Source organism: Schistocerca americana, chromosome 4 (genome assembly GCF_021461395.2).
Source record: "Schistocerca americana isolate TAMUIC-IGC-003095 chromosome 4, iqSchAmer2.1, whole genome shotgun sequence".
Classification (NCBI taxonomy): domain Eukaryota; kingdom Metazoa; phylum Arthropoda; class Insecta; order Orthoptera; family Acrididae; genus Schistocerca; species Schistocerca americana.
In genome coordinates, this window is record NC_060122.1 from 73,271,375 (window position 1) to 73,287,213 (window position 15,839).

The window sequence follows — 15,839 nt, forward strand, 5'->3', positions numbered from 1 at the left end:
TCGTGCTTCGCTAGCTCAGCTGGTAGAGCACTTGCCCGCGAAAGGCAAAGGTCCCGAGTTCGAGTCTCGGTCGGGCACACAGTTTTAATCTGCCAGGAAGTTTCATATCAGCGCACACTCCGCTGCAGAGTGAAAATCTCATTCTGGAAACATCCCCCAGGCTGTGGCTAAGCCATGTCTCCGCAATATCCTTTCTTTCAGGAGTATTAGTTCTGCAAGATTCGCAGGAGAGCTTCTGTAAAGTTTGGAAGGTAGGAGATGAGATACTGGCGGAAGTGAAGCTGTGAGACCGGGCGTGAGTCGTGCTTCGGTAGCTCAGATGGTAGAGCACTTGCCCGCGAAAGGCGAAGGTCCCGAGTTCGAGTCTCGGTCGGGCACACAGTTTTAATCTGCCATGAAGTTTCATGTCCTTAGGTTAGTTATGTTTAATTAGTTCTAAGTTCTAGGTGACTGATGACCTTAGAAGTTAAGTCCCATAGTGCTCAGAGCCATTTGAACCAGTTTTTGACTGACATAGTACCTAAGTTATCGATGTTTACTTTATCTCAAGACGTTTTCACAACTAAAATGAACGAGTGAAGTGTAAGCGAAAATCAGGCAGAACCAACTTTATAATCTGTCTGTCCATGTTTGGATCACACTTGAAATTGAAATTAGAAGGCAGAATTAGCGCCGTTTCTTCCACGAGTTGTGGAAGAAATGTTCTTTTTTCAGTAATCTTCCACTCCCGATGTAATAGATTTACGGGGGAGTATAGCTGGAAAGTATTTTACTTTGGACTCCCGTGCGAATTTGTAACCGCCATGTTGTAGTTGGCCAAGAAAGAAAATTCGAGGGTCGTTGGCTGGCGCTCTCATGTAGCAGCTGTTCGAGCTTAGATAGAAATTAGATGACTGTTTGCTACACAACACTTGACTGCATGAGAGAAGTATTTACAGTTTCTTGTTCAAAAAAATGGTTCAAATGGCTGTACGCAATATGGGACTCAACATCTGAGGTCATCAGTCCCTTACACGTAGAACTGCTTAAACCTAACTAACCTAAGACATCACACATAGCCATGCGCGAGGCAGGATTCGAACCAGCGACTGTAGCATCAGCGCGGTTCCGACAATTTCTCGTTTCCAGAGTCAAAGATAGTAGAGTAATGTAATATTACGTTCACCAAACAGCGAATGGCTTTTAGGAAGGACGCTCCACTATCGGTACAACTTTCGTTTTACCTCAGATAACCGAAAAGTAAAGAGAATTTAACCTTGAAACGCACTTTGGTTTCATAGACTTCGGGAATGCATGTGACAACGCTTTTGTCGAAGAGCTATGGAATAGAATTCAACTCAGAGGATGCTCCTCACATGTATTACTGGTAGGTAATAGTACTTATGAAAACACAGCAATAGTGACAGACATTGATGAAAAATTAACAAATCAATAAGCACCTAATAGAGGCGTGAAGTAAACATACAATTTACCTCGTACGTTATTCAATCTTTGATTTGGTAATGCCGTTTGGAGATGTTCAGTCCTGAGTTTTTGACAATCTCACATAAAAATACAATACATAATCTGAACCAGATATACATATATATAAATGTTCTTCTTAACACAATTAAAACAATGTATTGTCAAGTAAAAATTCAGGCTCAAATTGTAGTTATTAAGATTTTTAAAAGCTACCAAACGATATAAGACGCAAAATTCAATAAATATGAGGACATTGGGAAAGACTGGGAATAGTAATATTCAGTAAAGGTCTAACACGAGAATTACAGAAAGTGTCATGGTTATTTAGTGAAAGTTATTTCATTTACAGACAACAGTAATTTCCACTTGAAATAATAAAAAAATTAGGAGATGATGAGGTTAGTCTAGGCTTCTAGGAGTTTATTAACAGAGTCGCGAAATTCAAGAAACTGCAACTAAAATTTTTTTCTTCATTCTAATGGTATATAGCTGCTATTAGAAGTTTCAGTACAAGCGCTGACAGTTCGAGTGGGACAGCGTACCGGCTTATTGCTTCCAGAGTCTTCAGACGTTCTCCTTAAAGCCTCTGGCCCGTCACTGCTGCGATGCGATGTATCCCAGTCGCAGACGCAGTTTAATTCAATGAAAGGAAATGGAATCAGTGTCCTCCAGCGTTACTCGTCAGGTCGACATGCTGAGACTTTTCGGTGAAATTCGATGTAGCCACGTTCCTGCTAAGCTAAAAGATTTCTGTCGGAGCACTTCTTTTTTCCATTTATTATGTCCCAAGATTTGTCAGCTGCTGGCCAGTACCACTTTCATCACTCACACCCGTAGTTTGATGGAATTCGTTCTACTCTGTAGAACAATGATTACCTATGTGCCTCGAATAAATTAAAAACGGTCCTGATGTTTCTTGGAACAATGTCAGTCAGAAATATTAATACTATACTCGCAGCTAAGCTCTTCAGGGTTGCTGGCAAGTTTCTGATAATGTTTGGTCCTGAGTCATGAATAGCTTTCTGTACTCAGGCGAGTGGCTCAGCCTTTATAAAGATTGTCCTTCTTCCTGCTACTGTTTTCATGAACTGTGCTGTTGCCTTGACAGAGATATATTACTTACGTCACATTTCACTAACTAATAAATATACTGAGAAACATATCTTTGAACAGGCTTCTATAATACGTTCTTCAATTTACGCTGCATACAATTTGTAGTGCAGATGGAAAAATTTACCTTTGAATGTCAATTACCCCAACGCATGGTATCACATGACGTAATGAAATGTAAATCTGCAAACAGAGTCAACCTTTTAATGCTTAGAATGTTAAGAGGTTCTGAAAAGAATACGAATTAAGTGTGGTGTCACCGCCAGACACCACACTTGCTAGGTGGTAGCCTTTAAATCGGCCGTGGTCCGTTAGTATACGTCGGACCCGCATGTCGCCACTATCAGTCATTGCAGACCGAGCGCCGCCACACGGCAGGTCTAGAGAGGCTTCCTAGCACTCGCCCCAGTTGTACAGCCGACTTTGCTAGCGATGGTTCACTGACAAATTACGCTCTCATTTGCCGAGACGATAGTTAGCAGAGCCTTCAGCTACGTCATTTGCTACGACCTAGCAAGGCTCCATTACCAGTTACTATTGATGCTGTGAAACATGTGCCGTCAAGAGCGATGTTCACCAATTATTGATTAAAGTTAAGTATTGCAGCAGCTACGTACGTTTTTTGTTAGTCTCATTTCCTTGTCCTGTTCCAGACCTCACGCCAGCCTGCGTGAGCTTAAACGCGTGCCTTTCGGCTTCCTCCAAACTCCGTGGGTTGGCTCCTGCCAATCCACAAAATTAAGTGCTACAGATTTTGCTGGACGCCCTAGCCAACGATAAGCTAAATACAAATGAAACAAAAACGTGATAAGCAAAAACTAAATAAGCATTTGAAAACTACCTTTAGAAGAGTGAACATAACTGAAACATGTGCACTATTTATGCTATTTGGGTAGTGCATTCACTAATCAAAACAGCAGCCAGACGTCAGACGTTAAAATTAATGATTAAGAACTAATGTAGAAATAAAGAGTCTTAGCACAGAAATAAGATTAAAATGTCGGCTTATTTATTTGGTGTGATCTAAGCTAAATCTGTGAATCGTGGATCCTTGGAGAACAGTAAAAGAATAAATTAAAACCAGTGAAGTTGCAAATGTGGTGGGGAGTAACAAAAATATCAGGGAATGAAAACAAACGTAATGAGCAATATTCAGAGAAATCAAAGAAAAAGGACACTGATAATAAAAGACAAAAAATGAACTTATTAGATTAGCTGTTGTGAAGCCATCGTACAACTTTTTCATGAATCAGTACCGAGAATGTTACGCTTCAGTTGTTGAAAATGTATTATGTATTTACCACAAAATGTTTAGGGGCTTCATTATGAAGAATATACAGTTACTATCCCGTTAGGTACCATTAAAAGTAAGAACCCAGCAGCAAATATACATTTCCAAACGTATAAAACTATTTCTTGAGCACTTAATGTTGGCACAAAGCTCTCATATTATGTGCCATCATCTCGAGTCTCCACCGAGCGAGGTGGCGCAGTGGTTAGACACTGGACTCGCATTCGGGAAGACGACGGTTCAGTCCCGCGTCGGGTCATCCTGATTTAGGTTTTCCGTGATTTCCCTAAATCGCTCCAGGCAAATGCCGGGATGGTTCCTTTGAAAGGGCACGGTTGACTTCCTTCCCCATCCTTCCCTAATCCGATAAGACCGATGACCCCGCTGTCTGGTCTCCTTGTCCAAAAACAACCAACAACAATCTCGAGTCTCTGTTCTTTTGTCTTAATGATGGACCCCAGTACAAGAAGGCGAAGGAGCGGATCTCAGGCTTTCCATACATCGTCCCGTGTCCCGTGTCAAGACAGTGGTCAGCAACAGTACAATTTTCTGACTAACCCAATGTAGAACGACGTCTACGATTATCACATCTGTCTTTAACAGTGCGACACGTCTGCCCAATGTTAAGACTTCCCGCACTGGCACCGGAGTTTATACACTACTAGCCTCCTCAGATCTAGGTCGGCTTCAGCGGAACGCATCATCATTTGCACTCTTATTCTTGAACACCTGCTCTTTAAAAGGCATACCACCAACATTAGGGTAAAAATCATACTCCGTTTGTTCTGGCTGTTCTCAAGGTTTACTGCATGTTGTTCGAATTGCATTACGGAACTTCTTATCGGAGTACTCATTCTCGACAAACACAGAGCATACATAGCGAAGCTCTGCTGATAAGCTCTTTCGGCCTGAAGCAGGTGGAGTCCGAGTATAAAGCAGCATTAGGGCAAGTGATGGCAACTCGTAGCTTATAGACACAGGACTGTGTGTGTGGTCTGCGGACCGTTCTGCGACCCAAGGAGTCGGCTTCACCGACTGAACTGCTTTACCCTTGACGTCTCCCATAAGAAGGTTAGCTGCTATGAGGGGCAAAGAACTACACTGTGTGTTTGCTCAAAATCGATGGTCAAATAAAAAGTGAATAGAGATAAATAAATGTCTGGAATGATGTGAGTTGGCTTGTTCCACCTTAGCTGCTCTGAGTTGTAGTGAATCCATCAGAGGGACTCGTGTGAACAAAGATACCATGCCGAGTCTCACTAATGCGTCGGTTCTTCAGTGGTGCAGGTTCTTCAGTTACCCCATAAAATCTTTGACTTCCGAAATGGTTCAAATGGCTCTAAGCACTCTGGGACTTAACATCTGAGGTCATCAGTCCCACAGACTTAGATCTACTTAATCCTAACTAAACTAAGGACATCACACACATCAATGCCCGAGGCAGGATTCGAACCCTCGACCGTAGCAGCAGCGCGGTTCCGGACAGAAGCGCCTAGAACCGCTCAGCCACAGCGGCCAGCTTTTACTTCCGAATATGGTGTTCACATTTCACTGCAAAAGTACTCAAAAGATAAGCTAGATGTTTTGCTAGGTAATATGTTCTCATTTCTATATTGCTCACACTGGATCGATGGGGAACTTCTCCTTTACGTATAAATGGTGGGCCATAAAGTCTTGGTAGAAAATTTAAGATGGGCACCAAAGTAATTGGATTTGAGTAAGCCAGATGTCTTCCGTTGTTCTGCATCCGTGGAGCTCTTTGGGAGACGACGATATGCCGGGACTTGCAGTAAATCTGTCTTGCCAAAATAAGATTTCGCAGACAGTACTGTAGCGTCGCAAGTAGATGAGATTAGTATTTTTGTAGTTTCTTTTAGTTATCAAAATGATGTTCCTTTTTTAATGCTGACGCTCTGATTAGCTTCGAGCATCCTAGTTACGGCTCCGTAAGTCTCTCGCCCGATTTCTTCAGCAGTCTCCCTGGCAAGTTTCAAGACAGCCTGCTCAACGCACTGATAAAATCTTGATGGGCAAAGTCTTTGGAGTGTGCGTCAAATTTAATCCATTTTGCAACATTAATGTCGCAGCGTCACTCAGTGGAATGTCTGTGAGATTACAGTTCGTCTGAGTGGTCTATCTTCTTCCGATCTAAGGCGATGGGCCTTGGAAATCTGACTTGGCGTGACGGGCTGCCGCGTCCATTCCGTAGCGATCGCATTATGTTGTCCACCCATGGCAGCCACCCGGGTCTGATTCTTCCCAAGCAGGTTGTATCTCTCACCAGTGTTTTGCTGGCTCGTTATTCAGTCCTCGTAGAGGCCGCAGAGTCTGTATAGTGGGTAAACTTGCCAACCGTCGGTTTTGTCTGCTGGTCCAGACATTCCCATAAAAACGTGAGAGAGCATAAGTCTATTTCTCTTGTTACGAAGTCTATGGAACTCGTATGTCCGGTTAACCATCTGCTCCCCGTAGAGGTACCACATGTGCAGACTGATGCTTTCCCAACATAATGGCTACTTGAAAGGTTCACGTGCGTTGTGTCCCGAGGTATAGTCTAAAGTTGGCGATATTTCCACGAGTCAGCTGCTCGTCATCTTCAGTTGGGACTGTAGCCTGCTGCTGCGGATCGCCAGTTTACGCGCTGACTCGCTAGAAAAGTGTACGCGGTCTTCACATTATCAACACATGGAGGCCCAGCTGCAAGTCACGGATCCAGCTAAAGCGTTCGGTTTAACGGTCCTGGCTTCGATTCCCCATCTGTGTTTAACTCGTTGGATTCGTTTGTTTGCGACCGATGGTGCCACGGTGCTGCCAGTGTTAGTTGCCGTGCTTTGGTGGGATGAAATCCCATGTCTTTGTTATTAAGTCGACTGCTTCTTTCATGATGCGGTACCATGACGTGGACGCGCACGAGAGGATCATGTTCTCCGTGGATCTTGTCGAGTCCTCTCTCAAGACGGTGTTCGGCAACAACAGATTTTTCTGGCTTGCAAACGAATGCAACGAGTTAACATAGATGGAGATTCAAATCCAGGACAGTTGGGCTAAGCGCAAATTGAGACTCCTATAGGAAGTGTGACGTGACACGACACTACAGCCTGACGCGCGCGTTCCGCACGCGCGAGGCTGCTCCAACGAGTACTGAGACGCGTACACATACACGTCGCATACGCCGATTGACGACGCGCTGTGTTGACAAACTCGAACCGCGCGAAACCTATAATCTTCCTCAGACAATTTTACAGAAACTATTCAGTAAAAGTATTTGAGTTTTGCTTCACTTGTAGCGTCATATGTCAGCTTCGTGATGATGTGCTTATCATCTCGCTAACGGTCATACATATTGTGACATACATATTTTTGTAAGACACAGGGCAAAATTCGAAAAGTTTGCATTGAAAAATTGGGTTGCGATGATTTTGCATTTGGTCCGTGTTACACCATATGTTGTTGGGTATGAAATTTAGCTAAGATACTGAATTTTTCTTTAGACTTTGGAGAAGGTCTGTATGTCCCTCCGGTCTCGAGAAAATGGATCCTATGCAGCGCGTTCAGTGCCGATCGCACGCCCGCGAGAATGAATCATTCACAACATCCCTCTTATCTCTTAATCCGCTCTAGACATCGAAACGAGATTTTGGCGAACGATAACATACAAGGAGCGGAGTATTTTTCCAGTTCGTAAACAAACGAAACTTTTTTTATCTATGGCGATATATCAGAAGCTATACTTTCTATTTCATTTTTTTCCATTGACTGTAATTTTTTAAGAGTTATCGACAGCTAGTGAAACAAGAGTTTCCTAGTATGAAAATAAACATGAAATTTTTTCTCTTGTGTTACTGCAAACGGACACAGAGCTTTTGCGGAAGCTGTTGAGCTCTCGGATCGCCAATTACTTGTTTAATGAGGCACCCTGTTTCAGAAATCCGCTGCAATAGCTGCTGCGAGATGAGTTTGTGCAAATTATACTTAGTTTTAGCAAAATAAGTACAATTAAACGTGTTACCAAGAGACTGTGGGCATTACTCATAAATGATCATGTTCTTTCGAATGAGGAAAAGTTAATTCACACACAAATAAATCACCAATTTTGGTTCAATCCCCGTAACACATCGTATTTTCAACACTGAACGACTGGAACAGAAACCTACCCAGGGATTTTATTCCTTTCTTTTATCTGAGAAGTATTAAAATAATGACGAGCGTAGCTTTGATGATGATGTTAGGTTTGTGGGGCGCTCAACTTCGCAGTTATCAGCGCCCGTACAAATTCCCAACCTTTGCTCAGTCCAATCTCGCCACTTTCATAAATGATGATGAAATGATGAGGACAACACAAACACCCAGTGATCTCGAGGCAGGTGAAAATCCCTGATGCCACCGGGAATCGAACCCGGGACCCCGTGCCGTACCTTTGAGGCAGAACGACACACACATGTCAGATGCTGGTTACACACTTACGGCTTGCAAACTGATAGTGCGTGATTAGCGAATAAAATAGTTGTCTTTGAGATAAGTATGCAACTGATCCCTCGCTCAATACAATGGTCAGTGTATTGTCAGGAGCTGAGAATAATACGCGCAACAGGAATGTGGAAGCTAGTCAGGTTGTAACACCATAGCTCTAATGCTGTACTGATTTATTTTGCTTTTATTTCATTTAATGTTACATTGCTGTGCTTCTGTAAATGTGTTTTGTTTGAATAGATAACACAAAACTGTATACTCCTTTCTTTCTAAAAACTTTGAGTCATGGTGTGATTCTATGCGGTGTAGTATATTGTCGTTTAAATGCTTTGTCCCATTTGGAGGGAACAAAACCTACTGTATATGATTGTAATTTTGTGTGAATAATTTTTGGTAGAAATGTCAATACGTGCAAATGTTCTGTTTTATTTAATGTATTTGGTTGCTGTTATGTAAATTGCTGATCCTCACTTAGGATTCTCAGTTATTCAGTATGTAAAAGTTGTTGTGGTTCCCCTCGGGAATGGAACTGTGTAGCGCGCGCAAATTGTGGCTGGTCTATGTAGAAAAGGTGGAACTCATAGTCAGTCGGGGACGAGCTGCGAGTCGGGGACGAGCTACCAAACTGTGCATTGTCATGTAAATGTTGCATATCGTGCTGGTTCCGAGAGAGGCTTTTCCTGCCGCTTTCCAGTGCCTCGGATGGATGGATAAATAGCTGGAACTATTCTGGAATTTGTATCTATCATCGCCACCAAGAAATGACAGAGTCCAGCAATTCTGCCTGCAATTCCACCTACCAACATGCAGTTGCCACCACATTGCGCAATCATTGCAACGTAATACTATAATGATGTACAGTGAAGGATCAGCTTACTGGATGTGTTAGTGTGCTCAAATATAAGGTAATTTATGTCTGAATTTATGTACCTACCTTGATTTTTCTCCTCATCATAACACCTCTCAGGTTCCTCTCCGTTTGAACTAAAGTGATATCCGAGTGTCCTTACTAAAAGAAATTAAAGCCTAGAGTTTTGCTAATTAATGCCTCTTGAACTTAGTAAAAAGAAAGTTAAAGTTAATGTGGCAAGAGAGTGAGGAGTGAGTTAAAGTAAATGTTGTTTGCTGAAAATAATTTTCCTATTAAAACTGCTATTTAAAGTGCTGTTGCTAACTTCAAAATTAAAAGTTCTTAAGACTGAGGCTTATAAAGCAAATGATCACATTGTTGTCTGAGTCAGTTTCTTGCAATTTGGTCAGTATTGTGTTTCGCTGTAGTAAAAGTGAGAAAGCTGCAGTTGTGAAACGTTATATACTTATGTTTGCTAAGTGTTTGTCTATCTTGTGTGTTAGAAGTGCATATTAATAGTAATGTTATAAAGTCCATTCACTTTATGTAAGCCTGAAAGTAATAGGGTGTTTCGGTGTCTCTTATAATTTTGCAAATAGTTTGTGCTGCTCCAGTTGTTAGCTTCAATCTTAAAACATATGTGTGTGTCAGAGTTCATTGCACTCGCGTGTGGCCAAGTCTAGGTTGTGTTTGTCCGTTATAGTTACTTATACCTACTTTCTTAAACGACAATGTTAATCATTCTCTTGCCTAGTTAGGCTGGCGACCGTTTTCTTTATACGTTAAACAGTGCAGATAGGCAAAAATCTTGTTTGTTACTGTTCGAATATTTACGTAATTCTGACTTTCATTTCCGATAAGCCACCTCCGTTAGGTACAGCACGGTCAACCTAACAAAATTCCTCTCAGAGGGTAGCACTGCTCTGTCGCTTTATACCATAGTTGCTTTAATAAGATAGTTTCATTTCACGACCTGATTCCAACTTTAAGGTTATGGTATACCAGTAGCAGACGGGAGTGTTATAAGGTGTGCCTTATGAGAGGAAGAGTTCACATAGTTCGAGAAACATTGTTATGAAAGTGGATCTGCCTTTCTTAGCAATACATTTCAACAAATTAAATACGTCAAATCACCGCACTCATTCCGGATACTGTTACTTTCGGAATAATACCGATCACTTCTTTATTTGTGTAGCCCGATGTATAATTAGTTTATTAATGCTGAAATGCTTTTTCTCGTCAGGACGAGCCACTTACAACATTGTTCTTCGTGAGTGCTTTTCTGCTATTTCTAGCTTGCATTGGAAATGTGATGTCCATATGCACCTAGTAACATCCATATCCAAGTACTGATAGTGGAACTTAAGTACTTCAGATCTTGGACGCTTTTTACCAGGACCACAAAGGGGTCATACCTTTGGCGATTACGCCTTTTCGACTATTTGTAACAGATCGTAGAGGTTCGTCAGCATAACAGGCAGCAAGTAGATAACATTGTTTGGCTCTTCCTTATTCACTACCCTCACGATGTATCATCGGTCTCTTCTTACGATATGAAAACATTGTGAAGGTAGAAGATATAATCCCAGTGCTTAATGGTTCACCAGTTATTGATCTGCGCATTGTTCTTAACAAAATAATAAACAAAACAAAGCACTACACAGATATATGTAACAGAAAACTAATATTCACTAACGAAAAGAGATGGAGCGCTTAAACGGCGATAAACGAAACACTACTTACTAACAATAAAATTCAGTATACAGTAAGGCTGTATTTTTCAGATGGGCAATACTTCCACTGCCCATATGCGCCGTGCCGAAGTGAGCACATGGCAGGACTGCGTTCGCGCTCCACGCCTCACCTGCTCCGCAGGGCTCTCGCGTGGCGTGCGGCGCGAGAAACGCTACCACAACCACAACCACGACGTCGCGCGACCTGGCGAAGGCGCGTCGCGACGCAATTTCCGCGGTCCCATTTCAACCTGTGAAGTTACAAAAATGCGCTCTGCGCCGCGCCGCGCCACAGCCGCTGTAAGCGTCTCAATTTGCGCCTAGCGTTTAAAGGCGAGAAGCAACGGTGTGGCCGCGGGCGTTCCCTGGGGTCCACAGCTTGAGTCTGCGCTTTTCCGCGCCTTGCGTGCCGAGTCCGTGGCCCATTTTCCCGGCAGGGAGCGTTGGGTGCTGACGTCGCCTGCGCTGACGTTATGTCTGCGTTCCTTGGCGCCTGCGCTTATTAGCGAGCCAGCGCCTACAACGGTGAGCAAAAACAGCATGTGACGATCGCACTTGGCGTCTCTGTCTCGTGGAAATATTGTGCTGAGGCGGAGCTAAAGCAGCAGCTCTATTCGACTCGGCGCCCGCCCTGTTAGTCATTACTGATGCCGGAGGTGACAGCTCCGTGTACTAAGATTCGCACCCTGTTGCTCCCAAATCACATAACAATTTAACAGTGTATTCTTACTAATACCGTGTACGCGAAAAATAAGTAAAATTTCGTTATTTTCAACCATACTTTCAACCATACCTGTTGTTGTGAGCTTAAACTCTAACAGTGTTGAATGTTTTTGTGTTAGCAGAAGAGCCAACACCGTGTTACGAGTGGAGGCCGAAATGCACGCGTTTTAGCTCACGCAGGCTGTCGTGAGGAGGGAAGAACTATACTGACGTGAGGTCTGGAACATGACAAGGAATGAGAATTCAGAAAGCGGACGTAATTAGTTTGATAGTTAACTTTAATCCATTAATGATGAACGTCGCTCTTGACGGTACATGATTCACAATATTATCTGTTCAGAATACATTCTTGAAATAATTATAGAACTGAATATGGCGCCTTGCTAGTTCGTAGCAAATGACGTAGCTGAAGGCTATGCTACACTGTCGTCTCTGCAAATCGGAGCGTATGTAGACAGTGAACCATCGCTAGCAAAGTCGGCTGTACAACTGGAGCGAGTGCTTGGGAGTCTCTCTAGACTAGACCTGCCGTGTGGCGGCGCTCGGTCTGCAATCACTGATAGTGGCGACACGCGGGTCCGACGTATACTAACGGACCGCGGCCGAATAAAAGGCTACCACCTAGCAAGTGTGGTGTCTTGCAGTGACACCACAAATGTATTCGACATACGTGGCAACTGACGCTGTAATAGGACGTTATGAAAAAGAATCGACAGCTTCCCAACACCTCAAATGATGTAGAAATTATAATCTCTGTGTAATATTGTCGCTACATTTTTGTTTTAAAATAGTTGGTAGGTCTAACTCAGTTCTTTTTGTGCCATTGATTTACTTCCTGGTTCCTTTTCTGTCTGCACAGAAAGCAGAAGGTAACGTTGTTGAACCATTCAGATTAATTACATATGCTGCAAGGCTGTATAACATTCATTTAATGTTACTAATATTTCCTGACAAAACATTCTTTTAAATATTTTCACACGCTGATAACTGTGAGAGCCGAATGAATTTCGGTGTTACTAAAACGGTGACGTCACTGATCGACCGCCATGGCTCTTGCCTTAAAACGCATATTGCACAGTCAATAAAAGAACCTACGTTTGTTCAAAATTCGTTTCGCGGAATCAGATCCTTTTAAAAGAAGCATTGCTGCGCAAAGCAGATAGTAGCGTCTAAATACTAATATTTCTTTCATGGTCTCACTCACTCTGTTAGTAACGCACAAACAATCGTTGATTGTATCGATTTTACCCCACTCCCGTCATTAAGATAATTCTGCTTCGTCTTCTTGCTAATTGCATAAAACAAATAGCATTTAACCTTTCATTCAACAGGAGGAGGATTTATAAGGTGTTGTCAGAAGCTAGAAGAGGTTGTTGTCGAACGTCGCTGCTGCACGTAGGGATGGTACAACGCCAGAAAACTGAAACGAAATTGAGGAAACGCTACAAGGGCTGGCAGTTCACCCTTGAACGCAACTAAAAATATAACACATTGTGGATAAAAAGGCGGTGCGGTCCACTACTGATGGATAATATTATTTCCGATAAATCATTGGAAGTAGTAACAAATGTGAAATACCTATGAATAACCATTGGAAGGGATACAAGGTGAAATAGTAACATGAAACTAGTTGTAGGAAACAGGATGCCAGGCTGAGATACACTGGAAAATTCTTAAGGAAACGTAAATAATCCACGATAAAAGTGGCTGAAACAATTAATCGACCGATTCTCGAGTGTTGCTCATCCGTATTGTAATCTTACCAGAGTAAATTAATAGAAAATATAGAGCAGGTTCAACGAAATGTGGCACGTCTCTTTGAGGAATCGGTTAGTGAGCACGAGGGAGTTACAGAGATGTTAAACAAATCCTGTATCGAACACGACAAGAGAAGCGTTGTGGATATCGGAGAGGCTTATTGTAAAAACTGTGAGATCGTTCCTTCCAGGGAGAGCTATACAGGTTCAGCATTAATAAAACCGGCGAACTGCAGGGAGGAATTCCTGACTGTAAATGGATGAAAACAGGAGTCCGGAAATGCATAATTGTCACGGTAGATGGCGAAAGTTCGTCCGTCACGTACCGTGTGTCCTTTGTCTGTTAAGGGGCTGGAAACGGTCAAGAGGCAGCACGGCTGCACGAAAACAAGTACCCTGACAGACACCAACAACAGCACACAACGTTTGTAGGTCCTCTTAGACAGATGGACCTGCGGGGATTGTGCGTACACCAGATTTAGAGGACTTGGTTCTACAGGATATTCAGAACACTGGCACAAGTTGCAGGCAAGTGGCCAACAAACATGGTGTAAGCCAAAGTAGGATTATATGTATCCTGCATGACAGCGCTACTATCCCTGTCGGTTGCAATCCCATGAAGGACACTTTGAACATCTGTTGTCATGTGGATGCGATGCAGCTCTGTACTGTCTTTCGGGACGATTTGTTGTTGCACGCACACCGGCCATTTTCGGACACACCTCCATAGGATTTTTCTTCCTCGATTTCCCGTTAGCAATCTGTCCCTGCAGTTTCTTGGTTTTATTAATGTTCACCCAGTCTTCTTGCTTCCACAACATCTAGCTCAATAAGCAAGACGGGAGAACCAGGGGAGTTAGAGCTCATACGAACGCCTTGCGACTATCTTTCTTCCAACAAACCAATAGCGAATGGAAGCCGGAAAGAGGGAAATTGTAATGTTGCCAGAAGGACGCCACGCCACGCATCGTATGCCAGCTTGCGGGGTACAGATAGGGATGAGCTAAGAGGCGTACCGGTACGAAAGAATGAAAGAAATACATTAAATTTCACTTGTGGCATGGCGCTCGACAGCGCGCCACTTCCAACTTACACCCACTGCAGCTTACACTGCTTGCCGCATATGTTTATGAAATATGGCCTTATTCAAAGGGGTATCTAGAAAATTTCTCCTCGCATACTGTCTGAGAATGGGGTGAGAAATGGTTGGAAACATTCTGCTCTCCAGTCCTAGGCGCTGCAACATGACTATCACATGGCTACTTGTGAAAATGTTTATATGAAACTCACGCACATAAACGGCCTCTGGGATCATTCTCGGATCTCAGAAAGTTCTCCCCCGATAACTCATTCTAAGATGAAGCTCGTCGATGAGTGTCATGTTTGTGTGTGCAGTTGTACACCCTCCGATGTTGAGCTCTGTTTCACACAGAGCGTATCTGTAGACTTGCTGTGAGGATGTGAACAGGTGACACAGCAGACAGCCGCCAAACGCCGCTGGGCCCGCTAAAACTTTTGCTAGACCGGGCGGGCCGATGGCGGATCAATAGCTGGTGTCATCTGCGGAGAGCCGGCTAGTTAATTACGTTGGCCAAGTCTGCCCGGCCCTCTCGGTCTCCGCTAACTCGGCTATTAACGCTCTAGACGAGCAGCAGAAGAGTGATCTTCCAGACGGCGACCTCGCCGTGCTCTCTGACGAGGAGCGCTAGGACACTGTGGGGGCGTTGTCCTGCAGTGCACCGTCTAAGAAGCAGCCAATGGACGTTGGAGTTTAACGCCACGAGGCCGTCAGTAGGGCTGTAAGAGTAACGGCTAAGTCTTGTACCGCGTGTATTCGGTAACTTACACATTACAAAGTTCTCGTTACTCTCGTTACTGAATGTCATTAGATACAAATTTTTTCCTCTTCTTTTGTGCCCATTCTCTGAAAGTATTATTTTAGACACAAATCATACTTCGTATTACGTCCTGACTCTTATCTGGAAAAAAATAGATATTTTGCTCATTTTCCACTAGATAATGGCTGCACCACACAATCAGGAAATGTACTGAAGTGTTTCTGTGCACACAATTCAGCACACATTGTTGAACATGGGACACTGCTGCACTGCCACACCTGTGTGTTTCTATACTGACCCAATGAAATCGTCATGTACGACTGCAGTGGTGGACACGAGATCATTGTCATTGAACCGTGGTCCAACGGAAACGTGTCATCTGGTCAGATGACTCTGATTTTTTGTTACACCACATCGACGCCCATGTCCGGATACGCCGTCATCTTAGATTAGATCACCTGCCGGCCGGTGTGGTCGAGCGGTTCTAGGCGCTTCAGTCTGGAACCGCGCGACCGCTGCGGTCGCAGGATCGAATCATGCATCTGGCATGGATGTGTGTGATGTCCTTAGGTTAGTTAGGTTTAAGTAGTTCTAAGTTCTAGG

General features: G+C 43.4%; 1 protein-coding gene across 1 annotated transcript in view; it reads left to right on the forward strand.

Annotated features, from left to right (window-relative positions):
* LOC124613267 (atrial natriuretic peptide receptor 1-like) overlaps positions 1-15,839 on the forward strand; it is an 839,102-nt gene that overhangs the window by 192,826 nt on the left and 630,437 nt on the right. The gene's annotated exons all lie outside the window — the stretch shown is intronic.